This window comes from Cetorhinus maximus, chromosome 28 (genome assembly GCF_964194155.1).
Source record: "Cetorhinus maximus chromosome 28, sCetMax3.hap1.1, whole genome shotgun sequence".
In the NCBI taxonomy this organism is placed as follows: Eukaryota; Metazoa; Chordata; class Chondrichthyes; order Lamniformes; family Cetorhinidae; genus Cetorhinus; species Cetorhinus maximus.
Genome location: NC_135906.1, coordinates 27853713 through 27876767, shown reverse-complemented (window position 1 = coordinate 27876767; position 23055 = coordinate 27853713). Strand labels below are relative to the sequence as shown.

The 23055-nt window shown below is 44.7% G+C and overlaps 1 protein-coding gene across 1 annotated transcript in view; it reads left to right on the top strand.

Moving 5' to 3' along the window:
* LOC144668976 (phospholipid phosphatase 3-like) overlaps nt 1-23055 on the top strand; it is a 78761-nt gene that overhangs the window by 1178 nt on the left and 54528 nt on the right. The gene's annotated exons all lie outside the window — the stretch shown is intronic.

Sequence of the window (23055 nt, the reverse complement as noted above, 5' to 3'; positions counted from 1 at the left end):
TTCCCTTTCCTCAGCTTTCCTATGCCTCTGCTCCCAATTCTCTTAACTACCTTTGCTTCCATATATTTCATTGAAAGTCTCCTTGTAACCTACTTCAGCTACCTCCCCCCTCAAGTCCACTCATTGCTCTTTCCCATTGCCCTGGTTAATATTTCAGGCCCTTGATCAGTGTGTAACAGAAGGAGGCTATTCAGCCCATTTAGCCCATGCCAGCTCCCTGCAGAGCAATCTAGTCAGTCCCATTCCCCCTGCTCTGTGCCAGTGTGGAAGGTACTATGTCAGTACCAGGGCACCCACCCCCAATCTGTGTGGGTATGGTCCGATATAACACCACACTGGGAGCGACAGTCAACATTCGGGACGATTGCAACAAACTAGACAACACTCAATAAACTTTCAGATCGGGCATGGAACTGGAGAATGAATTTCAACTCACCATAAGTGTGAGGCGTCCTGGTCAGAAAAACGAGGAGGGGGTCACATATTACTTAGAAAATGAGAATACTGGGGTAGGGGGGTAAAGGAATCTGGCGGGATATACAAATCATTAGAAGTTGCAATGCAGGTCAATAAAGCCATTTTAAACATTAGAGCAACCCTAGCACTCGGGGTTATTTCTGAGGGGATTGGGTGGAAAAGTTGTGTTAAACTTGCCTTGAATTGAACCACAGTTGTGAGCACTGTGGGCAGCTCTGACTATCATGGGTATAGAGACGCTGGAGAAGGTGCAAGTAAGATTGACTAGGATGACACTGCGAGTTTATACATTTCAGGAGAGGTGAAGAAGCTGTGTCTTTTGGAGTCTGAGAAATAATCTCATAGAGATTGATAAAATTCTGAAAGATTTTTATTGAGTAGACACAGGGAATTTGTTCCCTCGTTCAGGAAGAAGCAAAAGTGGAGGCTGTTGATTATAAAATAGTGCATATATATAAATATAATATATATTATAAATATATAATATATAAATATAATATATATAAGGTGAAGACTGTCGATATAAAATAGTTGCCAAGAGATCAAATAGGAAATTCAGAGAGTAGTGAGAATGCCGAACGTTCGTTGAGGTGAATATTAGATGTGTATTTAAGGGAAGAAAGGAACACAGGGTTATGCTGATATAGAATTAGCTGAGGAAGAATGGGAGGTGACTAGACTTGGAACCCTAAGTGCCAGTGTGGATAGCTGGGCTCAGTGACCAGTTTCCGTGCTATATATTCTGTGTAATCCAATGAAAAATGTTCTTTTTGTTTTACAATTCTCATCCTTATATTCAAATCCCTCTACCGCCTCACCCCCCACAAACATAGTAATATTGCCCAGCCCTACGCTGCTCCAAGATCTTTACGCTCCTCCAGTTGTGACCTCCTGCGCATCCCCAATTTTCATCACCGCCATCAGTTGCCAAGGTCTTAACCTCCAGAATTCCCCCCTAAATGTCAATTTCCTGCTCTCCTAAACCTCACTTTCCTCCTTAAAGACACTCAATAAAACCAAATTTTGGCCAAATTTGCAGTTACCTCTACTAATTCTCCACTGAGGTTAGTGGAGAATTTTGATCGTGCTCCTGTGATGTGCCTTCGGACAGTTTACTACGTCAAAGGTGCTATATAGATGCAAGTTGTTGTGTGCATGGGGTGTTGAGCCTCAGCCCATGACCCCTCTTCCCAGCAGTGCAGGTGGGAGTCTGGATCTTGTTATTTAGCCCTGTGCTGCATTAGTACCCAGCTGTCTGCCAGCTGTGTCACTGAAACCACTGGGAAATTAAAGTCACCTCATGCCAAAGCTTGATGTGGAATATCTGTTGGCAATTAGGAGAGATTGAGAATGAAACCAGGAACGGGCGTGTGGTGAAGGGGAAAAGTGTACTCTGGAAATCTGAGATAACAGCAAATGCTGGAGGTACACAAGAAGCCCGTGAGTATGTGATATATGAAAGGCCAGGTTAACGTTTGAGGTGAAGACTACTTCATCTGACCACCAGTCTTTTCTCTGCATATGGTGATGCATCTGCTGCATAGTTCCAGCATTTCCAGTTTTAATTAGTTCAAGGCCAGTGTTAAACAATGAAAAATAGAGTCAGGTTGACATAGATCAACTATAATCTTATTAAATGGTGGAGCAAGCTGGAGGGGTTATATGGCCTCCTCTACTCCTGCTTCTATTCTGCTGTACTTATTTAGCAATATTTGCTATTGACCAACTGATATAATCATTTATGGGCAATGGCCTTCACTTTTACTTTAACTGGTCAGTCTATGTACTCTTCTGTGAAGTGGAAATGGATGCTAGAATAATTAACTATCATTAGTGGTGCCTCCTGTGATGTTTATGATTGACAAGACAAGTCTAGTCTTGTGGTTAAATATTGAGAGAAAGTTGGAAAATAGGTTCTGGGCTCAAGTCCCACTTTACGTAAATCAAGGCTGACACTACAGTGCAGTCCTGGGGGAGTGCTGCACTGTCAGCGGTGCCATCTCCCAGCACCTGAAGCCCCACCTTCATGCTTGGGGGGCATAAAAGATCCCATGGCACTATTTTGAAGAGGAGCAGGGGAGTTAATGCCCTGTGTCCTGGCCAATATTTATTCCTCAATCAACACCACAAAAGGAACCGATTATCTAGTCATTATCACATTGCTGTTTGTGGGATCTTGCTGTGCGCAAATTGGTGGCCATGTTTCCTACATTGCAACAGTGACTACACCACAAATGAGCTTCGGTGGCTGTAAAGTGCTTTCAGACATTTGGTGGTCATGAGATGTGTTATATAAGTACAATTTTTTTTTCATTTTATGTAAACAGATTCTCCCACAGATCCTTCCCTGCAGCCACTGAACTGAGCTAATCATTCTATTAGGTGCCACAGATGCATCTTCAGCTTCAAAGTGGTTTCAGAACCCAAACTAATCCCAATTGGGTCAACTGGAAATTCAGACCCTTTTTCAGACCCTTTTTCTCTCTTGTCCCCAACCAGTTGAGATGAGTTTAAATTTCAGATCACAGCATTGTTGTATCTGCGCAGTCAGGTCATACCTGCAGCTGGAAATTACTCTCACTGATGAGGATCAATGTTAGGGTCACTCACTCCAGAGTGTCACTGTAGGCTTTACACTTGCATATTCAAAGGGAGTGAGGTGGGATGGTACAATTGGTCTCAGGTGTCCTGGGGCTTGCACAAGGAAAAAATCAACTAGGGTTTCTGTTCCTAGTCACTGCAGAGACTGAGATCAGGCTCAACTTTGATAATGCTCTCAGTAAAACAGTCTATCGCTGGTTATTGCCTTCTTCAGCAAGCCGATCAATGCCCTTGGAGCAATTCTTGTCCAATACCTTCAGGGCATGAAATGAGAAACAATTATTTTTTTTGTTTGGTACAGAACTTGAGTATTGCTGAAAAAAGAGACATGTCTAAGCTTTTCGTTTCGCACTCATCAGGACACTCGCAAGGATACCAATATAAATGGGAAAATGACAATTTGTACTGTATGTGGTGGTGCATTCTCCATGGCAACGCCACTTGCCAACCAATCAGCACTCTCTTCACACAGTATAAATTGTTGTTTTCCCCCTTATTCTTGCAAGTGTCCTGATGAGTGCAAGACCAAAAGCTTCGACATGTCTCTTTTCTCAGCAATATTTTTTTTTAATTCATTCGCGGGATGTCAACAGCATTGGAAGGACCAGAATATATTGCCCTTCCTTATGCAACTGAGTGGCTTGTTAGGCCATTTCGGAGGGGCAGTTAAGGATCAACCACATTGCTGTCTGGGTCTGGAGTCACATGTAGGCCAGACCGGGTAAGGACGGCAGATTTCCTTCCCTAAAGGGCATTACTGAACCAGATGGGTTTTTATGACAATCGCTTTCATGGTCACCATCACTGAGACTAGCTTTCAATTGCAGATTTATTTAATTAATTGAATTTGCATCCCCCATCCAGAGGTTGACCCTCTGGATCATTAGTCCAGGTCTCTGAATTACTAGACCAGTAATGTAACCTCTATGCTACTGTATGCAGAGCAGGGAATCCAGTTAGTAACTTCCTGATGTACACAGCATGGAGTGGGACTGGCTGGAAGTGGACTTCAGTTGCACAGGTACACTTCCCTGTGTAAGGTCTTGAATTTAAATCCCCAAATTTCCATCCATTACAAACGCTATAAAACTTCAACGAGTTTAAAAAACATCAGCACTTTGTATGTGTGGAGTGGAATCGAGGTTTGAATTTGGATTTGATCCCAGTGATATTATGGAACCTAGTACTTAGTAACTAAGTCCTGATCCACAATTAGTATAGAAGGAGCGACTGGTTTGTTATTATTGTCACTCATTGACTCAGAAAATCAGTTTATGTGGAGCATATTAGTGAATTACTGACTGTAATCCAATCAGAAAATTCAAATGACTACTGGAAGGGAACTTGAATAGGTTTTCCTTTTATTCCTCGCTAAAAGCGTGAGAGGGAGGAGATGGAGAAGAGGCAAGAGGCAGACACCGAGGAAGCGACCATTTTGTTGCAGTGTTTAAACCCTTGAGTAGATTTGTTGTTTTGACTCCCAATGAGTTATCAGCTGTAAAACTACAGCAGGTGCTCCTGGAGTGGCCCAGTGCCTAGACGGAGCACAACCTGTGGAGCTTTAGCTGTTCAGATGGAGCTGTGTTAGCCTGGACTGCCCCTTCCGAAGTCACTGCTCAGGTACTGCCCTTGGGGATCTGAGGATAACCGCTTGAGAGAAGTGCCTGTAAACTCGCAGCACCAGTTCCTGCCACCTGGGAGAGGTCAGCTCAAGGTCAAACATACCAGCAGAAAATAACTGGCTTTCTTCCTTCTGTTTAAAACAAAAATGCTCTTGGCACACGTGCCTTGCCAAGGGCCTGTGAATGGAGGTGCCGTGGAGGTGGAGGTGAGTGGACTGCCTGCTCTCCTCCCAGTATAAAGCAAGATAATCTGGGTGTGAGGCAGGTTTACAGACTTACAGCCCAAGCTGTGTGAAGCTCCCTGCTCCGTAGATAACACTACTTGACTAATAGGTTCCTTGCTAATTTTGCAACAACTGCACCATGTGGTGTAACCTGTCTATAAAATTTGCAGTGCAACAGCTCTCTTGGTATGCGGTGTATTTATTACCACTGGGCTGCTGTGTTCCAGTCTCTGTGGTCCTCTTTTTTTTTTAAAGATAAAGGTAATGACTGAACTCAAAGGGAAGTCATGATTTTATGGTGGAGATTTGCAGACATTGGGGCAGCTGTTATTGTGCGCTGACTTACAGAACAGGCACTGCTCAGTATCCAAAATACTGAGTATGCGAGAATTAGTGAAACCATATCAAACTAAAGACACCAGTAGGTGCAGGCTTGTGATGTACCTGATTAGTTGTGGGTCTCTGCTACGGTCAAACTACTTGGTTAATAGGAAATCAATCTTATACACCTGCATTTTTCACATTTTTTTCATATTGATACTGCTACCTTTTATAATTTTGTTTAAAATTTGCCTAGAATCATCAATTCATGGAATGGTTACAGAACACGAGGCCATTCGACCCCATTGTTCTTGTGCTAGCCCACTGCAAGTTCAACTTAGCATCTGCCACTCTCCTGCCTTTTCCCTGTGCCCCTGCAATTTTTTTTCGCTTGGGATAATTATCTAGTTCTCTTTTGAAAACCACCACTGAATCTGCCTCCACCACACTGTCAGGCAATGCATTCCAGATCCTAACCACTCGCTGCCTTTTTTAAAAGAAGAGTTTTTCCTCATGTCGCCTCTGATTCTAATGCCGCCTCAAATCGGTGCCCTCTGGGTCTCTACCTGGCCGCCAATGGAAACAGTTTCCCCCCACCTGCTCTGGCCAGACCCCTCATGATTTTGAACCCCCCCTATCAAAACTACTCTTAACCTTCTCTTCTCGAAGCAGAACAGCCCCAGCTTCTCCAATCTAACCACATAACTGAAGTCCCTTATGCCTGGAACCATTCTTGTAAATCTCTCTCTTTGACTAAGCTCTTGGTTCCCTGTCTTAATGCCTCCTCCTTTGGCTTGATGTCATTCCTGTTCGATTACACTCCGATGATGCTCCTCTGGGTACCTTACTATATTAAAGGCGCTATATAAATGCAGTTTGTTGATATCAGAGCAGCATGTAGTGTTGTGAAATGCATATGTACATTACAGCAGAAAGGTGGCTGTACTGTAGTACTGTGGTGCTGTAATGCCTGAATTGTGTAATTCTGAAGCCACCAGGGTTCAATTGGTCCTAAGTTAGTTGATTCAAACCAGAGTTTAGCTTTATGTGAACTCTTAGTCTTGATGCCTTGGGTTAGGGAGGATGTCAGTCCTCATCATGACCCTCCCAGAAGACCAGGTGTATGTGAGTGCTTCATGAGGATGCAGCGAAGTCAGTGGCCATTCTCTGGGCACCCGCAGCCCTCTGGTAGCTTGTCCACGGGTAGGGCTCAGGTGTGATGCCCTTCATGGTTCAATAACCCATAGCATATGGCATGGTAGGGGAGGTGTGGTACTCTGGAAATCTACAAACACCTGCAGAACAGTACATTAGCACGTATGGGGGTGAAGAAAATAGGAATTGAAGAAAGGCTACTGGTCCCAAGAGGCATTAGCACAATTGAATGGTACATAGCCCCCGACTCGGGATCAGAATAAGTGTATGCACAGGAACATTGGCTCATAATCAGTGCAGGGTATAGACGCCAAAGAGCATTGCAAGCACCCACTGCATAAAAAAATTGATAGTTTATTGGCTGTGATTCTAAGAGGCAGGATTCAGCATGTGCAGCCTTAGTTCTCATTCCTGTTTCTAAAGGTGTCTGTCCAGGAATGTTCCCTGCCTGAGGCAATGAATACCAGGTGATATGCAGCAGCAAGAATGGATATGGTCCCATTGTGCCCTCGAGCAGTTTAAGAACAGAACAGGCCAGCAATTATCCATCAAGTGTTTAAATATCTGCTTCTTGGAAATGGCCCTTGTTTATGTTTCACCTGCAGGCAGCTCGAACTTTCCCAGGCAAGTTGCCCAATTTCAAAGGAAAATTTGGAAATGGCCCCTGCCAGAAAGCGTCAGGCCTTTCTGTCCGTTCTCCACCTATCAAATGCATTGAATGGGACTGACCGGACTGCTGTGTGGATAGCCGGCCTAGACTCAATGGGCCGAATGTAATGACTATGAATTGATGACATTGTCGGAGCATTAAGCTGGGATGAGTGTCAGTATTCCAACTGGGATCCAGGTGGCTGGAAATCCTGGAAAAAGACAAAACAATCTCCAGCTACAAATCCTATAATTTGGCCAGAGTTTGTATTCATTTGGGAGTATTTTCTCTTCTCCTCTTCCGGAGGTAATGACAGTTCTATGGGTACTGGCAACTCTCCAACACCTCACTGAGGAGCCAATTCTTCATGTGTGACCGAAGGTTGAGTGTGTAGACAGGTTATTCGATAGTCAGGAGGCATTAAAGGAAGCTTCGTTCCATCTTTGTCCAACACATAAGCACGTTCCATAACGGGCCACTGCATAAGGGTCAAGAATGGAACACTGACCGATTTATCCTCTTGAGTACTTTATCAATAATAACAGATTGCTGCTGCCCAGGTTGAGATCAGTACATATCAGGAGTTGAACCTGTGACTTTCCTGGTCTGTAGGATTCTTAAATTTAATTTGATGCCCAACCCTAACCTCATGATTGGCACCACAACCACAAACATTCACACCCTCCACCACCGACGCACAGTAGCAGCAGTGTGTGTACCATCTACAAGATAAACTGCAGCAACTCACCAAGGCTCCTTTGACAGCATCTTCCAAACCCACGTCCACTACCATCTAGAAGGACAAGGGCAGCAGATAGATGGGAACACCACCACCTGGAAGTTTCCCACCAAGTCACTCACCATCCTGACTTGGAAATGTATCGCCGTTCCTTCACTGTCACTGGGTCAAAATCCTGGAACTCCCTCCCTAACAGCACTGTGGGTGTACCTACACCACATGGACTGCAGCGGCTCAAGAAGGCAGCTCACCTCCACCTTCTCAAGGGCAATTAGGGATGGGCAATAAATGCTGGCCCAGCCAGCGAAGCCCACATCCCATGAATGAACTAAAAAAAAAGATATGAAGTCCCAGATTCCTGATGCCATTGCTTGGCACACACACTGAAAACAATGCCGTGCTGGAGAGCTGTGTGGACACATTAGGATTCACCCGTGAAGCTGTGTCAGGCCAGAGATAATGGTGGACCATCAAAAGACGATGCTTCAGGTAGATTCTCTTAAAGGGCCTCTGAACAGATTACAGGCAACGTGAGACATCAGGTTATATTGGAAAGTGTTAGAGTGTGAAGGTATATAGAGTCCTTTCAAAAGCTATCTATAATCTGCACAAGTGCACAGCAAGTAAAATAGAGAGGGGAAAAGCAAAGAGCTTAATGCCCTGTGCTCTATAAGCAACAAGCCAATGCTGAAGACTGTAATGGGTTGAAGAATATAATTCTTAGAGCATCCTCCAAAGTAGAACTTGTCCCTTTTTTAAAAATGTATTAATTTTTACCTTTTTAGTTTGCTGCCTTTGTTGTCTTTCTGGACCTGTGTAATCCTCCTGCAGCAACGTAAGGGGCACAGTCTGGCTGACAGAGTCCACTCGCCTCCTTTCCCATTTCCCCCCCCAGCACCCGACTACCCCCACATCCCCTGCACCCCCAGCGCAATGGCCTGGAGTGTGGGCAGCAGAATAGCGTGCATTGTGTGTAAGGAGGATGAGATTATGTCGATCGTTTGAGTTTAAAAAATACTGGGGGAGCAATTCAACAGAAACTAGGATTGAGGGCTGTTTAGAATTAATGTGTCTGATTCAGACAGGCTGATGGAAATCAGTTTATTATGAAAGTACTGTTTAAAACTGGGGTCAGCCTTGTTAACTTGATGACTTTGCATTAGAAGCCAACCATCTTAAGTGCAGACTCCCCCAGGAGCCTCTTGAAGCAAAGGAAATTCAGAGCCACGTGTAGTCTGTAGCGGAACAACTTGTGTCTACGATCCGGTTAACATCCATGAAACTTCGGGTTAAGGACACTGACTGCGAATTTGATATCGTTGGATTTTTTTTTTCCAAGTTTAGCCTACCCCACGCACAAGAAGAATGCTCAATATTTATCTTAATTCTCATTTCATCTTGCTTAATAAGCATACTTCCATAAAACTGTCTGGGTCACAAGGTTGTGTTTGATAAATAAAAGCTGAAAAATATTAGTCTTGATTCCCGTTTATATTTCTTTAGAAAAATTTTGGTAATTATCGTGCACTCATATAAGTAGAGGATAGGAAGTGCAAACTTAACCCTTCCGTGCGTACATACGAACATGTTTGTATGAAAGGGTTAAGCCCCCCCCTAATTTTCTCAGCACTCTCCCAATGTTGCTGGCTTGCTGGGGTACAGTTCAATAGCAATTGGCTGTCCGACAGAATCCTACATGTGGTTATTCTTAGTGTGAGCCCTGACATCAGCAAGATATTTGAACTGAAGGCCATCCCTCCCATTCCTGTGCTTGTCCAATATCCAATTCTCACCAAATCTAGTGGGCGAGACAGATGAGTGCTTGGCTGCCAATGGAGGGGTGGAGAGTGATGGGACTGGTGGAGAAAGGTGGTGCTCAAGAGTCGGAGGAACAAAATGATCGATGGACTGTAGGGCAGGGGAAAATGACAGAGATAGGAAGAGACGTTCAACTTTTAAATTGCAGGGCTTGGTGCAGGATTGGACCGTGGCTGCAGATTTTGGGTGAGCTGATGTTTACAGAGGGTTGCAGTAATTGAATCTGTAAGTGGTAAAGGCATAGCTGAGGGTTTCAGCCCCAAGGGGACGGAGGCAGACAATGTTACGGTGAAGTCTTGTCTGTAAGTGAGAATGTGCTTCAGGTTGCACTGAGGAGCAGGTCATCTAGGCTGATGTTTTGGTGCAGTACCAAGGAGGTGCAGCATTGTTAGAAACTGTGCCCTTCCAACGAGATAGTAAACCAAGACCCCATGGCTCTTGCTATAGTTCAGCTGGACATGAAAGATCCCAAAACACAATTTGAAAAATTGCAGGAAGTTTTTCTGTTGTCTTGGCTAATATTCTCCTCTTCACCAATACCACAAGGACAATTTGACCAGTCAGAAATCTCACCGCTGTTCGTGGTATTTTTCCATGTGATAATTAATTGTGTTTTATTTGCCACATAACAGTGAGTACAGTGCACAGCATATACAACACACAGTATATCATTTGTTGTGATCTACTATAGACATCCAGAGTATATGAAAGCTGCTTTTTATGGACAAATACTTTCTCTTTCTGAGACCTCAGTAAAAGCACTGGTCTCCAAACCCAGAATTCAGCTACAGAGAGGGACAAAGCTTCCTTTTGATGTGGGAATGGGCTGAATGTGATCATTCGGGAACTGTCCTTTCAGCTATCCTTGGTACACTGCGGTGATAAGGTGCTCAGCTAAGCAGACCAGGAAGAACCCAGGTTGGTTCTGTATTCTGTGCTAAATTACCAGATGCCATCTGGGTCTCTGGTGGAGAGTTACAGTCGTCCAGAATACCTGTGCCAAATTGGAGACATATTAGCCGGCTCTTAGGAACATTGAAATGTGCAGTACTGAGAAGATTTGACTGCCCATAGAGATTTTTTTCTAATTAATTTACAGGATGTGGGCATAGTTGGCAAGGCCAGTATTTAGTGCCCATCCCCTTGAGAAGGTGGTAATGAACTACCTTCTTAATCCGCTGCAGTCCAGGTGGTGTAGTTATTCTGTGAAGCATGTTCGGAGTTCCTAGTTAAAGATGTTGGGTGAATTAGATTGGGCTTAGCTCAGGTATCTGCTGACATTTGTGACCACATGAGTAAGGCACTTGGGGATGGTTCCTCAATGTGTATCTGTACCCAGCCTTTAGGACTGGGTGGGGAGATAGAAAAAGTGTCCCTTGATCTCTGAAACCTGACTTCCACATGCCACCTCACACCCCCACCCCCCCCATGCCACTGCCATGGCTCTTCAAGCTTTAATGCCACCCCCATGGCCCCTCATACCCCTTTGCCACTACTCACCCAGTATCCACTATGCAGACATCAGGAGTCTTGTGGAGATGAAAAGAAAATAAACTCCTAATAATCTGTGAGAGTTCTCATTTATATACACTTGATACAGAAACAAATTATGAAATCTAATGAAACCTATTAAAGGATTTTAAATCCCCTCAAGTAGTCAACCTGTTATTTAAAAAGAAACCAAACTTCTATTCAGTAACCACATCAAAAACAGCTAATCCCTTAATAGCCTCTTAAAACTGTCAATCAAAATGCAAACTCAGCTCCCCCCGCTGAAATGAGCGGTTTATAGCTTTTGAAACTCAGCCAGACATTCATAATGGGCTCAGCTGTAGTAACAGTCATTGGGAAATGAAGTCTATTGAAACTGCAGGAATAGATGGTAATTTTTTTTCTAAGCTATTCCAGATGGCCAATCAATCAATGCATTTCCAGCAGTGAATTTTTTTCTACTCTGTTGCCTGCAGCCTATTTTTGTTATTAAAGGGCTGGGGATTTAAATAAGTTTGGATCACAACCCGTAAACAGACCTTATCCACCCTTCAACAGCATTTACACATCCTCCATAAATTTGTGACTCTCACACCGTGGGTTAAGAACCTTGGAACAGGGAAGATGGAGCCTGTTTGAACTCAGTACTAATTTCAAATGGCCATGCTGAGTTCAGGTTTCCTGCCTGTGTGATTCATTCTCTGCCCCTTTCCCTTGCAGACAAAAATGGGATCTGCCCGAAATGAGAGTGGGACTTGTGCATCTGGGCCCCGCCTGTCGTTTTTAAAGGCCTCCAGAGTCGACCCGGCTCTGGATAGATCCAACCTTTAGTGTCAAAAGCCATTGACAGATCAGAGAGGGCAGGCCACCTGGTTCAGGAGATAATTGCTAACTTTGACCTGTAACCTTGAATAATTTAGCAGTGTATAAGATACAGGCACTCAGACAGACACCCGCAAACCCTTCTTAGCCTTTCCATTTTTCCTCTTTTCCTGCCACTGCTTCAAATCAAGGCCCAACAGTGGCCTTGACCTGTATTTGTGTAGGAGAATGGGAGGGAATCTGTCCCCCATTTATTCAGTACATGCTAGTTTGCAAGACTTGTGAAAGTGTGTGTCTTCAGAGGATGGAGCCTCTGACATGCTTCCCACAAACAGCGCTTCCTTTGTCATGAACATGCTGGTGTAGGGTAGCAATCCCAAGCTTCCGAGCTTTTATGTTCATCTTTCTGTACAGACTCGCATCGTGCAGACTTCTACAATGACACAGCCATAATGCTGGGCAAGTCGGGTCACAATCTGCTTTGCTTTGTTGCAAATTAGCAGCAAAGACAAGTTTATAAAGCGACAATGAAGTTACTTAGAATGGAACGGAGGTGGATTATTTGGCTGACCAGGTGGGGGGTTATGAGTTTTGTTTTGGCAACATTCAAAGCCAGACTGAGTTTCTTGTATGCAGAGTTGAAGAAATGGAGAGCGATTTGTAAATCTGGTGCAGAGTGTACAACAATAGTGCAGTCATCTGCAAACTGTCGGTCATGGATGCCTGTTTAGCTTTAGCATGGGAGTGACTGATGTTGAGAAGTTTTCTATCTAGGGAGTATTTAATACTGGCACCAGAGGATAGTTGACCTTTGATGAGGTGAATAGCCACTGTCAGATTCCCAGGTTCACAGCCCTGTTGTCCCTGTCGCCGATTCTCCATCGCCACAGGACTTGGCAAATGGGCCCCTGGAGAGGCCTGCGTGTGACTTTGTTTAATGTGGAGCCCTTGGGCGCTGTCATTGTCCACACGATGGTGACAGGTTGGTGGTCAGATTTCGGTGACATTTCGAGCCACAATGACTGGGACGACCTTGCAGCTGGTCAGATGCACAGTCTTCCTTTGCCAGCACTGCTGTTGAGGACTTTTTGGGGCACATCTTGTTTGGCACCTCCCACCCCGACCCCCCCCCCCACCCCCTCCAACCTTGTCACGTGGGTGGCCCGACCAGGAGGAGGGAACTCCCAATGGCTCTGCCCAAGGGGTTGCCGGGGCACACAGGCTTCTCCACCACAACAAGCGGAGATCCACGGAGGGAGTGAACATACTATAAACTAGCTGTCAACAAAACTTCTCCAATACCACAGTCTCTTGAAAGAGTGCTGCTTTGCGAACCACCGATCCTGGGTGGCATTGTTGATAATTCCTGATGTATTGGTAAAATTTATTGTGAATCTAATTTATGACTCAAAGTAAAGCACGGTTGTGAAGCTTGACCCCGCCTCCCAGGGTGTGGTACTGGAGCCCTGAAAGGTGTTTTGTTTCCTATGAATCCATGCACCTAGGGCTGTTTTGACCTTCGTTATCTTTTGAATTGATTAAACCACATCTAGTAACATGACCCATAAAAGCAAGGCCTTTGTTCTTAGCCTTTGTTCTGGAAATGGGTTGTGCTTTTGATAGCGCAGCCAGAACAGGGGTACTCTCTGGACACGTTGGCACAGCTTTTGTTTCTATCGGGCTGATTGCAGTAGTTAAATAGTGAGGGTGACCCATGGGCTTGGCACTGTGAATATAATGTGTTTGCCTACAAAATGACAGCTGTTGAGGCTCAGCTTTTAGTTTTGGGCTGGCCTCATCATGAACTCCCAAACTTTCTCCATCCGTTGCTGAAGGGATGTTTTCCTTGGTGATTTGTCCTGCCATACCTTGCACAATTAACCATTCTTCATGTTCAAGTCCAGACAGACTGTAACCAGAACTTCAGCCAAACACAAACCTGCCTTTGTTGGACCAGCTCTGGGTATCCTGGTGATGTGGCGATGCTGTTTCCCCTGGCTGGAGAGCCTATAGAACTAAGGGGCTCAGTCTCAGGATGAGAGGTCAACCATTTCAGACTGAGATGAGAAATTTCTTCATCCGGGGGCTATAAATCTTGAATATTCTCAACAACTAAACACTGGAGTTTAGAAGAGTGAGGGGTGATTTGATTGAAGTATAAAAGACCCTGAACAGCCTTGACAAGGTGGACGTGAAAAGGGTGGATGAGTCCAGAAATAGGGGGTACTGGTTTAAAATTAGGGGTTGCCCTTTTAGGACAGAGATGAGGAGAATTTTTTTCTCTGAGGGTTGTACGACTTTGGAACTCTCTGCCTCAGAAGGTGGTGGAAGTGGGTCATTGAATATATTTAAGGTGGAGGGAGTTAGATTATTGTTCGGCATGGGAATCGGAAGTTGTCGGGGTTAGATGGGAATGTGGAAATCGAAACACAAGAAGATCAGCCATGATCTTATTGAATGGCGGAGCAGGCTCGAGGGGCCGAATGGTCTACTCCTGGTCCTATTTCTTGTGTTCTTATCCACAGCTCTCTGGGATAGAGAATTCTAAAGGCTGCGATTGATAGATTTTTGAACACTAAGGGAATCAAGGGGATATGTGGGTTTAGGCAGGAGAATGGAGTTGAGGTGTCTCTGAAGTTGGGCTGGAGCTTGAATTAATAACCTTCATGTTGGCATGCTTCAGCTGGTAGCACTTAGTCAAGTTTGGATCAGAACCAAAAACGGTTTGAATATTGAAGCGCTTATCTTCTATCATCGTGTCAAATAAAACAGGAATGTGCTCGCAGAAAGCCAGTGGAAGGAATGGATACATCCCAAGTGCAATGGAGGATTGCTTCTAGAAGGAGGGGATGTGTTTGATGGGTGGGGTGGAGTAATGTGGTATGGAAGGAAGGGTGGTTTTCTCTGTGGATTGTGAAGGAGCAGTGGGTGTCCCATGGGTATAAATGTGAACTCCGTTGTAGTCCACCACGCTTGCTGTGTTGGGTAAGAGTCATGAAGGTGGTGACGTTACAGCATCCTCTCCAACACTCCAGACGCTGTAGAAATCATAATTTAAATGGATGAGTGAGGAAATGCAGATGGACTTAAAAGTGGAGAAACATTAGGGTAATGCTCAGTGCAGCAGGAAATGAGAAGCCTGTGAACAATGAATGGATATACATTATCAAAGGTGAAAAGGAACAGGATGTGGGTGTGACTATTGACCATTAACTTGAGAGCCTCCAGTCAATGCAAGGCTCTTGTCAACAGGATTGAACAAGCACTCAAATTCATCTCCACCACATTAGATTGTAAAGCAAAGCAAATGATTTTAACCCTTCAAAGCTCATCGGTAAATCAGACTTGGAACGTTTTGTGCGTCTATATTCTTAGAAGCCAACTATGCTATGGAGAAAGTTCAAAAGAGAACTAAAGGAATGATCGTGTGGTTTAGATTTAATTTGTTTGACGTGAGATTTCTGCAACTGAAGCTTTATCAAAATGAAACTTGGGCTTCCTAGGACCCAAATGATGTGTCCCTTTTTATATTTAGTGAAGAGGTTGTTTAAACGAAGCACGCACACAAACCAGTGTTATCAGTAACCTGGTTTTAGGGAAACTTGCCCCAGAGAGGGAGCGTTCTGGAAAATTGGAACATCTCCCAGATCGTTAAAATGGTGACACAGATAATAGAGACATTGGCAGGCTGTTTAAAATGAACTGCGGGTGCAGAATGAAAAAAGACAGACATGCATTTACATAGTGTTTTTCATGACTGCCGGATGTCTCAAAGAATTTTACAGCCAGTGAAGTATTTTTGAAGCATAGTCACTGTTGTAGCGTAGGAAATGTGGCAGCCGATTTGCACACAGCAATCTCCACAAGCAGCAATGTGATAATGACCAGATAACCTGTTTTTTTTTGTGATGCTGATTGAGGGATAAATATTGGCCAGGAATCTGGGGAGAATGCCCCTGTACAAATCACACGAAGATAACATTCAAACTTCAGCAGAGGGAGTGTGGGAATAGAGCTTCCTTCTACCACAAAAAATCCATGGAGTGGAATCGCAAACAAATTGGTTAACATGGCATCACTGGTCTTGTAAGAACAAAAGTCAACAAGTTGGGTAAACACCCATTTAAAAGAGGGTTTGAGGTTGTAAGAATGAGAGAGGAGAGGATGTGTTAGTACCTGTGAGCTGTGGTATGTTGTTTGTAGAGTCCAGCTGTTCAGAATTTATTGGTGTTGTGCAGGTTGAATGGTTAGCCTTGAGTTTTCCATCATTAACTTCAGGGGTCAGGGAGAAATGTCAGAGAACTTATCTTTTTGGTGATGTAGCTGTGGTTAATTTTCTCCTGAAGATTGAGAGGTTTACATAGAGTTTGTGTGTGCACAGAAAATGGGGATGACAAATCATATTTTCTTATTTTGTGATTTATTCTTACAAGTTGAATTTTGGAATAATTCTACCTACTCTGGCTCTTGTGGCCAATTTCTATATTCCTGAAAACCAGATTGCAGATGTCACTTGCACATCTTTTAATTTCCTTATTAACTATGACCATATGGGCTCCAGGAATCCTGGGATGCGTTTCAATTCATAAGGTAAACTAATGCTAAAAGTTTTTCCTAAGATATTTTTGACAGCAGTGCACTTTGCTTCAGTCCCTGTGCCCCCTCACTGCCTTAGAGGAGTTCCTCTGACATAGACCAATGTAGTAAGTTGGTTTGTAGATGCACAGATAAGAGTCCCAGAAGCAACTAGTCAACAGCATCTGAATGGCCACAGGAGGGAGTCTGGACAATGAGCAATTGTCCAGGACAAAGCAGCCCACGTGATCAACCAGCACCTTAAACGTTCACTCCTCCACTGGTGCACAGTGGTAGCATTGTGTACCAAGATGCATGGCAGCAACCCACCAAGGCTCCATCAACAGCCCCCTCCAAATCTGTGACCTCTACCACCTAGAAGGACAAGGGCAGCAGATGCATGGGAACACCACCACCTACAAGTTCCCCTGAAAGCCACTCACCATCGTGACTTGGAACTGTATCGCCATTCCTTCACTGTCGCTGGGTCAAAGTCCTGGAGCTCCCTCCCTAGCAGCGCTGTGGGTGTACCTACACCATGTGGACTGCAGCGGTTCAGGAAAGCAGCTCACCACCACCTCCTCAAAGGATTAAGGATGGACACTAAATGCTGGCCTAGCCAATGACACTAGCATCCCTTGAAAGAATTTTAAAAATTGGTTGAGGGTTTGTTCAGCCACACCCAATCATGTTCTCCTTTGACTTCCATGTAGGTACATATGCACTTTCTGCAGAAGGTCACTTCTTAGTGAATGGGAGTGAGACCCTGGGATGACTCAGTTTCTCCTCCAGCCCAGAAGCACTGCAACTAATTGTCCACCCCAAACCTGGAAGTGACTAATTCAACACATACTGGGAATCAAAGTCAGGGCCTTCTAGTTACATAACTTAGCTATTACTGCCTGCATCAGACGAGGCACAGGGGACCTGAATTCAAGTAAGGTTACAATCATTAGTTAATGGATATAAAATGCCAATATAAATTATTAATTTTTGCCCAACCTCTACTCTGTGTGTTGACAGATTAAAATGAGTTACAGGAGGACATTTTGAGGTCAAGCTGTTCATTACACTAAAGTTAAACATTGACAGAGATTACTGCGGGCGACCCTGTTAACTCTTCGAGTGCTGAAAGGAAATATTCAGTGGGTGAACAGTGTTCCATTAACATTCATGCTGGAGTGTAGACTTTAACAGTAGGTTTTGTACTGAATGCACCCATGTTATTTACAGAGAGCGAAAATAAAATGCTGTCCTGTTACTCATTTTGATAATTGCTTCAACCTTAAGAGAAGTTTTGATGATGACTATCAGGCCTGGGTTGCTTGGGCTACACAGAGAATGCAGCAGTCAGTCAGTCAGGGAGGGTTCTTACACCTGATCACTATCTAGTGACTCTGTAGTAAACTGGATTTAGGCTGGCTGTGATTATTCATGTTTTTGGCACACACTAATGTTCACAGATGAGGAATAGCCACATTGGGGTGAGGAGTGTGTGAATAGTCCAGTGTAACCCTCACCCCTTTCCCTGGCCTTTTAATGCTGTGATAGATCATAAAGTGGGGGACACTGGGGCAAGCACTCAAGATCATCTCAGTCTGGGACATAGGGTGGATTAGTGAATGACAGAACTGTGATACAGGGCAGCTCTCTATTTGAACTTCTTACGGAGAAATCAATTTTAACTAAGATTTTTCAAATAATGGACATAAAATGTACAATTTAAGCTGATGTATATAATGACTTGTCAGCGTCATCCTTGATATCCTGCTGCCACAATTCCTCGAATATTCCCTTTACTAAGTATTCTGGCACTGATTCCTTGGATCCATTACGAATTAAATTTTGCATTTGAATCCTTCAAGGAGCAGCAGTAATGTCCATTGTTTCTTCACTAAGTGAGCAGTAGCTACAGTCGTGTATCAGCGGAGGCTTCTCACTGACTCATCCACCAGCAGCCAAGAGCCCTGGAAGCAACAGCTGGAGGGGAAACTCTCCCGGTGCCTTAGCAGGCGCCTGAGTGTAGGTCTGATACCGCCTACTGAGGCCCTGTTTGTTGATATTGGTGCAGTGAAAGGAGGTGCAGTTGATAGGAAGGTTTAGATTGATTCTGCCTTAATTCCTTAGCTTTTTAATTACAGTGTATGATGCCAATCTGGGTAACAGTGCACTGTTGGCAGATGGTTTAATATCTAAGAGATAAGTCGTGCTTCTGAGAAAGGGGAGTTGTTCCTTCCCATTTTATCCCCTTTTCTAAAGGTGCTGACTGTTTGCTGTTGCACAGACACTTTTTCCTCTCTTACCCAAGTCTCTCTTCTCGTGTTGACCTTCGCTCTCACGAGATATTCAGCTGTAGGGGCATCACAGCCAAGCACGATCCTGTCCTCCTGCGATTTTAAAGATACTCATTCAAAAACGCACTCATTCCAGGAGATATCATTGGAAAGCAATTCCGAGTGAGAACTTGGACTGATTTACTCTTCATTAGATCATGGGCGCAGAGGCCAATTGTGGTTACTTCACTGGCTAGGATTGGCTAACCCAGTATAGACTGGGGGTCAAATCGAGATCCCTGCTGCTCTGTGGTGGTTTAGTTTCTCATGGCCTTAATCATAAGGCCATAGCAAAAAACTCAGTGTTGTCTGTCATGTTCTATCTTGCCTGTAGTCCAGAGCGACAACAAGGTGATAGGTGCTCGATCTGGTGAATGGGATGTATTTCTACTTTGTGCAAACTGGAATCAGTATCGACATGTTTGGGTCAGGTGCTGTACAAATTGGATGGAGAGGAAAACTCCCTCTACACTGCCTCATTACCCTCAGTCCAATCTCCAGAGGTTGCAGTTTAACTCCCAGACTAATTATGCGGGTGAGCTTGCGGACGGCTGCCTATTTTATGCTTGGCTTGCTTTCCATTGAGGTTAACATCGTTGCCCAGTGATGTCTGAAGGAGTGTTTCCAAACCGGGGTAAAGCACATTGTGCCCTGCGGTCCTGTGACACAAGCTCAATAGTGGGGTGCCCCCTCTACTCAACCGAGTTACCCATTATTCTAACGCACTGTCCAGATCTTTGCAGCCAAAGGGAGAAGGTTAATGGTGGGGGCCACAGACACCAATGGGAAAGGGAGATGAGAGTCAATTTTGCAGTTGGACCGGTACACCTGGGCTCCTGAGCAGCGAGATTGGACAGGGTGTAAACATTACCCAGGGAATCCTGCTTGTGCGTGATTATTTTTTAGTGGGAACAGGATCTGGCTCGATTCTAGTTTAATGGACAGTCAGTGAGGTACCAGACAGCTGCTGACGCCCCCCGCCTCCCCCTCTTTAAAAGTGCAGGCCGGCAAAGAGACAAACATTTGAAAAGGAGGGGAATGAAATGGTCAGGTAAACAGGAGTGGGGGTTTTTTTTGAAAGCTGCCCTAATTTGCCATGTACTGGTATATGGGGAAAAACAACAGCCCTATCTGTTGTTTATCAGCTACCTGAGACAGGAAATGCCAGCATGCATTCCTGCAGCCTCCCACCGTCTCTGCTTCTACACTCCTTCGAGCTGAAGCTATCAGGTGGAGGAAATGGTCGGTTGCATTCCTACAGCCTGTTCATGTGTGCTGTACACTGTAACAGCAAAAGCGACACAAAACACAGTCGAAAGCAGAGTGATAAACATCATAGCCAGCACGGAGAACAGTGGCCCACCCAGGTTCAGTTTATCAGTGAAAAGGTAGAGGGTGGGAGGGGAGAAAGAGGAGGAATGATGGCAGACTTGTGTTTCTGATCAGCGTGGCAGTTTGCTGTGTGCTTCCGAGTAGTTTGTTTATTGCTGTTTTTAAATTTAGCACACGGTTGTTAAAGCTGAGTGGCAATGGCTGGATGTCTCTTTGACTTGTGGGGTTATTGCCCACTTATGCGATGTCTCAGGAGAACACATTCCAATCTCTCTGATTGCAGACACTGTGAATCCCCTTTTCGTACGTGACCCAATCCGAATGCTTTATCTGAACTGCAAAATATTCACCCATTGCGATTGTGCAAGAAGTGTCTGTTGGTTCCCTGTAGATTAGGCTTTATCAGAGCAAATGGGAACAGGCTGACCTGTTAACACCAGATTCTGCAGTTTTTGTGGGGTCTCCAATACTTGAGAGGAACCCAGTCGTTAGTTGAATGTTTTTCTCCCTAGATTTCCCTCTCTTCCCTCCCCTGCTGAAGGCGCTGGCTGTGACTGCAGTAGTTCCAACTCTGTGGTTACCGGACAGGTGAAGATTTTGCCCTTTCTCCTGGAAGGTGACTGAAGCACTTTTGGGTGTTTCATCAGAATGAAGGTGCTATATAAGTACAGGTTGTTGTTGTTGATGGCTTCTGAATAGCAGAGGACGTCATAGTGAAGCCTGACTGTATGGTGGTGTAGCGGTAATGTCACTGGACTAGTAACCCAGAGGCCCAGGTGGTCCACAGCAGCTGGTTAGATTTAAATTGAATGAATAAAATCTGGAAATGAAAGTTTGTCTCAGTAACAGTGACCATGAAACTATCATCGATGATCATAATCCATCTGATTCACCACTGTCCTTTAGGGAAGGAAATCTGCCATCTTTACTGGGTCTGGCCCATATGGTGCTCCAGGTCCATAGTAATGTGGTTGATTCTTAACTGGCCTCTTAAATGGCTGAGCAAGCCACTCAGGGACGGGTGACAAATCAAATGCTGGCCTTGCCAGCGATACCCACAACCCATGAAAGAATAAATAAACAAAAAAATGCCAACCAACGCAACACTACGAGTTTGCTGAGGAGAGAAACTCTGCTGTGGGCAGGATTCAGCTGTGATGTCCTCCGGAGTGAACCCCAGGCCTAGGGGTATAGGCCGTCTCTGTACAAATGAGCTGGGACCACAGCAATCTCTCTTTTATCAGGTGAGGAGTGACCCTGCCAATTTGCACCTGATGAGGTGAATGTGACAACTTGTGTATCTTTAGCTGTAGCATTTGTTTATTTACACAACATGTTTGCACAGAGTATCATTTGTGAAGAAATCCTGTCAACATGGTCAGGGTGGACTCACTTAATCCCACTGCAGTTTAACGAGAGACCAAAGATTAAATAACTCCGCAGAGTAAACACTTGAACACTGTCAACTGTTGGCCTGTAAACCAGGCCCTAATTCCCTGAGGCTCCCCTCAGGCCTGAATACTAGCGGCTGCTGTCAACTCCTGATGAAACCTCTCAGTCAGGCAACAGAAATATTTTGGATAGTTTTAACAATGTTGCCAATTTCATTTTTGTTAAATCAATTAAATAATGCTTGGAAAAATTGATTAAACGTTCCTTAAGCATTTATTTTAGTTGACTGCCTCTGATGCGAGTGGTATCTGGTAAATCCTTGTGGGGACTGAGTTGTAGCTGTAATTACGCAGTGTAATCTTTGGATTCTAATGTGCATTTTTTAATTAAATAATTCCTGGAAATGTCCCTTTTATTTTCCGTACCCAATTGCACAGCGCAACTTCGGGGTCAGTAGTTTAACTTCTGAGGTGACAGCACCATGAGAGTTACAGTGGTAAGCGGGTGATTCCTCACTGCCAGACTTGCAGTATAGAAGCTTTGCTATACAGCTATCAGTTTCAATTTATTTAAGATCTATCGCCCTTAACTCTGTCCTTCTCTATGTGCATGCTGCAGCAGAGCAGTCCGATCCAACCGGAGTGATTAACAGGCCAGGGCCCCTCCTCCTTTGATTGTAACCACCCCCACCCCCGGCCTAGCTGTGATGGGTATGTAAGCCCTCCTCAACCCACCAAAACTGGCAACCCTGCTTCACTGAAAAAGCCAGGAGCCAAGAGCCAGCTGGTGGTCAGTCTGGATTTTGGCTTTCTAGTATTAACCCACTATATATCCTGGCGGGTATCGCTCCCCTGATATAAGAACGGTAGCCAGCAAGAAAGAGCGACTCCGTCAAACATCAGATGAGAGGCACCCTCTACATGGTCATACACCTACACCCAGCCGCCTAAAGTCAAAGAAGAGCATCATGAACAGTGTTGTTCCATTACAATCAACCCCATCTGAAGCCCGCATCGCCTTGTGGAAAGACCGACTCGCCAGTCTCGAACAACCCCCAGCGATGGAAATTCTGCCGGATGAAAGCCTTCCCCCAGTAGCTAATTGCAACTGGGCAACCTGGAAGTGCGTCAACAGACTTAGGACTGGTGTAGGTTGTTCAAAGGTGTCACTAAGCAAATGGGGATATACAACCTGCCCGACAACTTGTGAATGTGGAACTGAGCCACAGACTATGCAACGTCTTCTGCAACGTTTATCTCTAGAGGAACCCTGCTTTGTTGCAGATCTTTCCAAATTCAACAACAAGGCGCAAAAACGTGTCCAGTTCTGGCTGGGCCATGTATAGACTGTCCATGGACATGATAAGAAGACCCAGTGTTAAAGAGCCCCCAGCGAGAGTGCACATTCTTGAACACATTCAGAAAGAAATTCATGTATAGCCAGAAGTCCGCTTGTGTGGCATCTTTAAAGCAAGTTTGTAAGTTGGGTTGGACACCAATCAGCA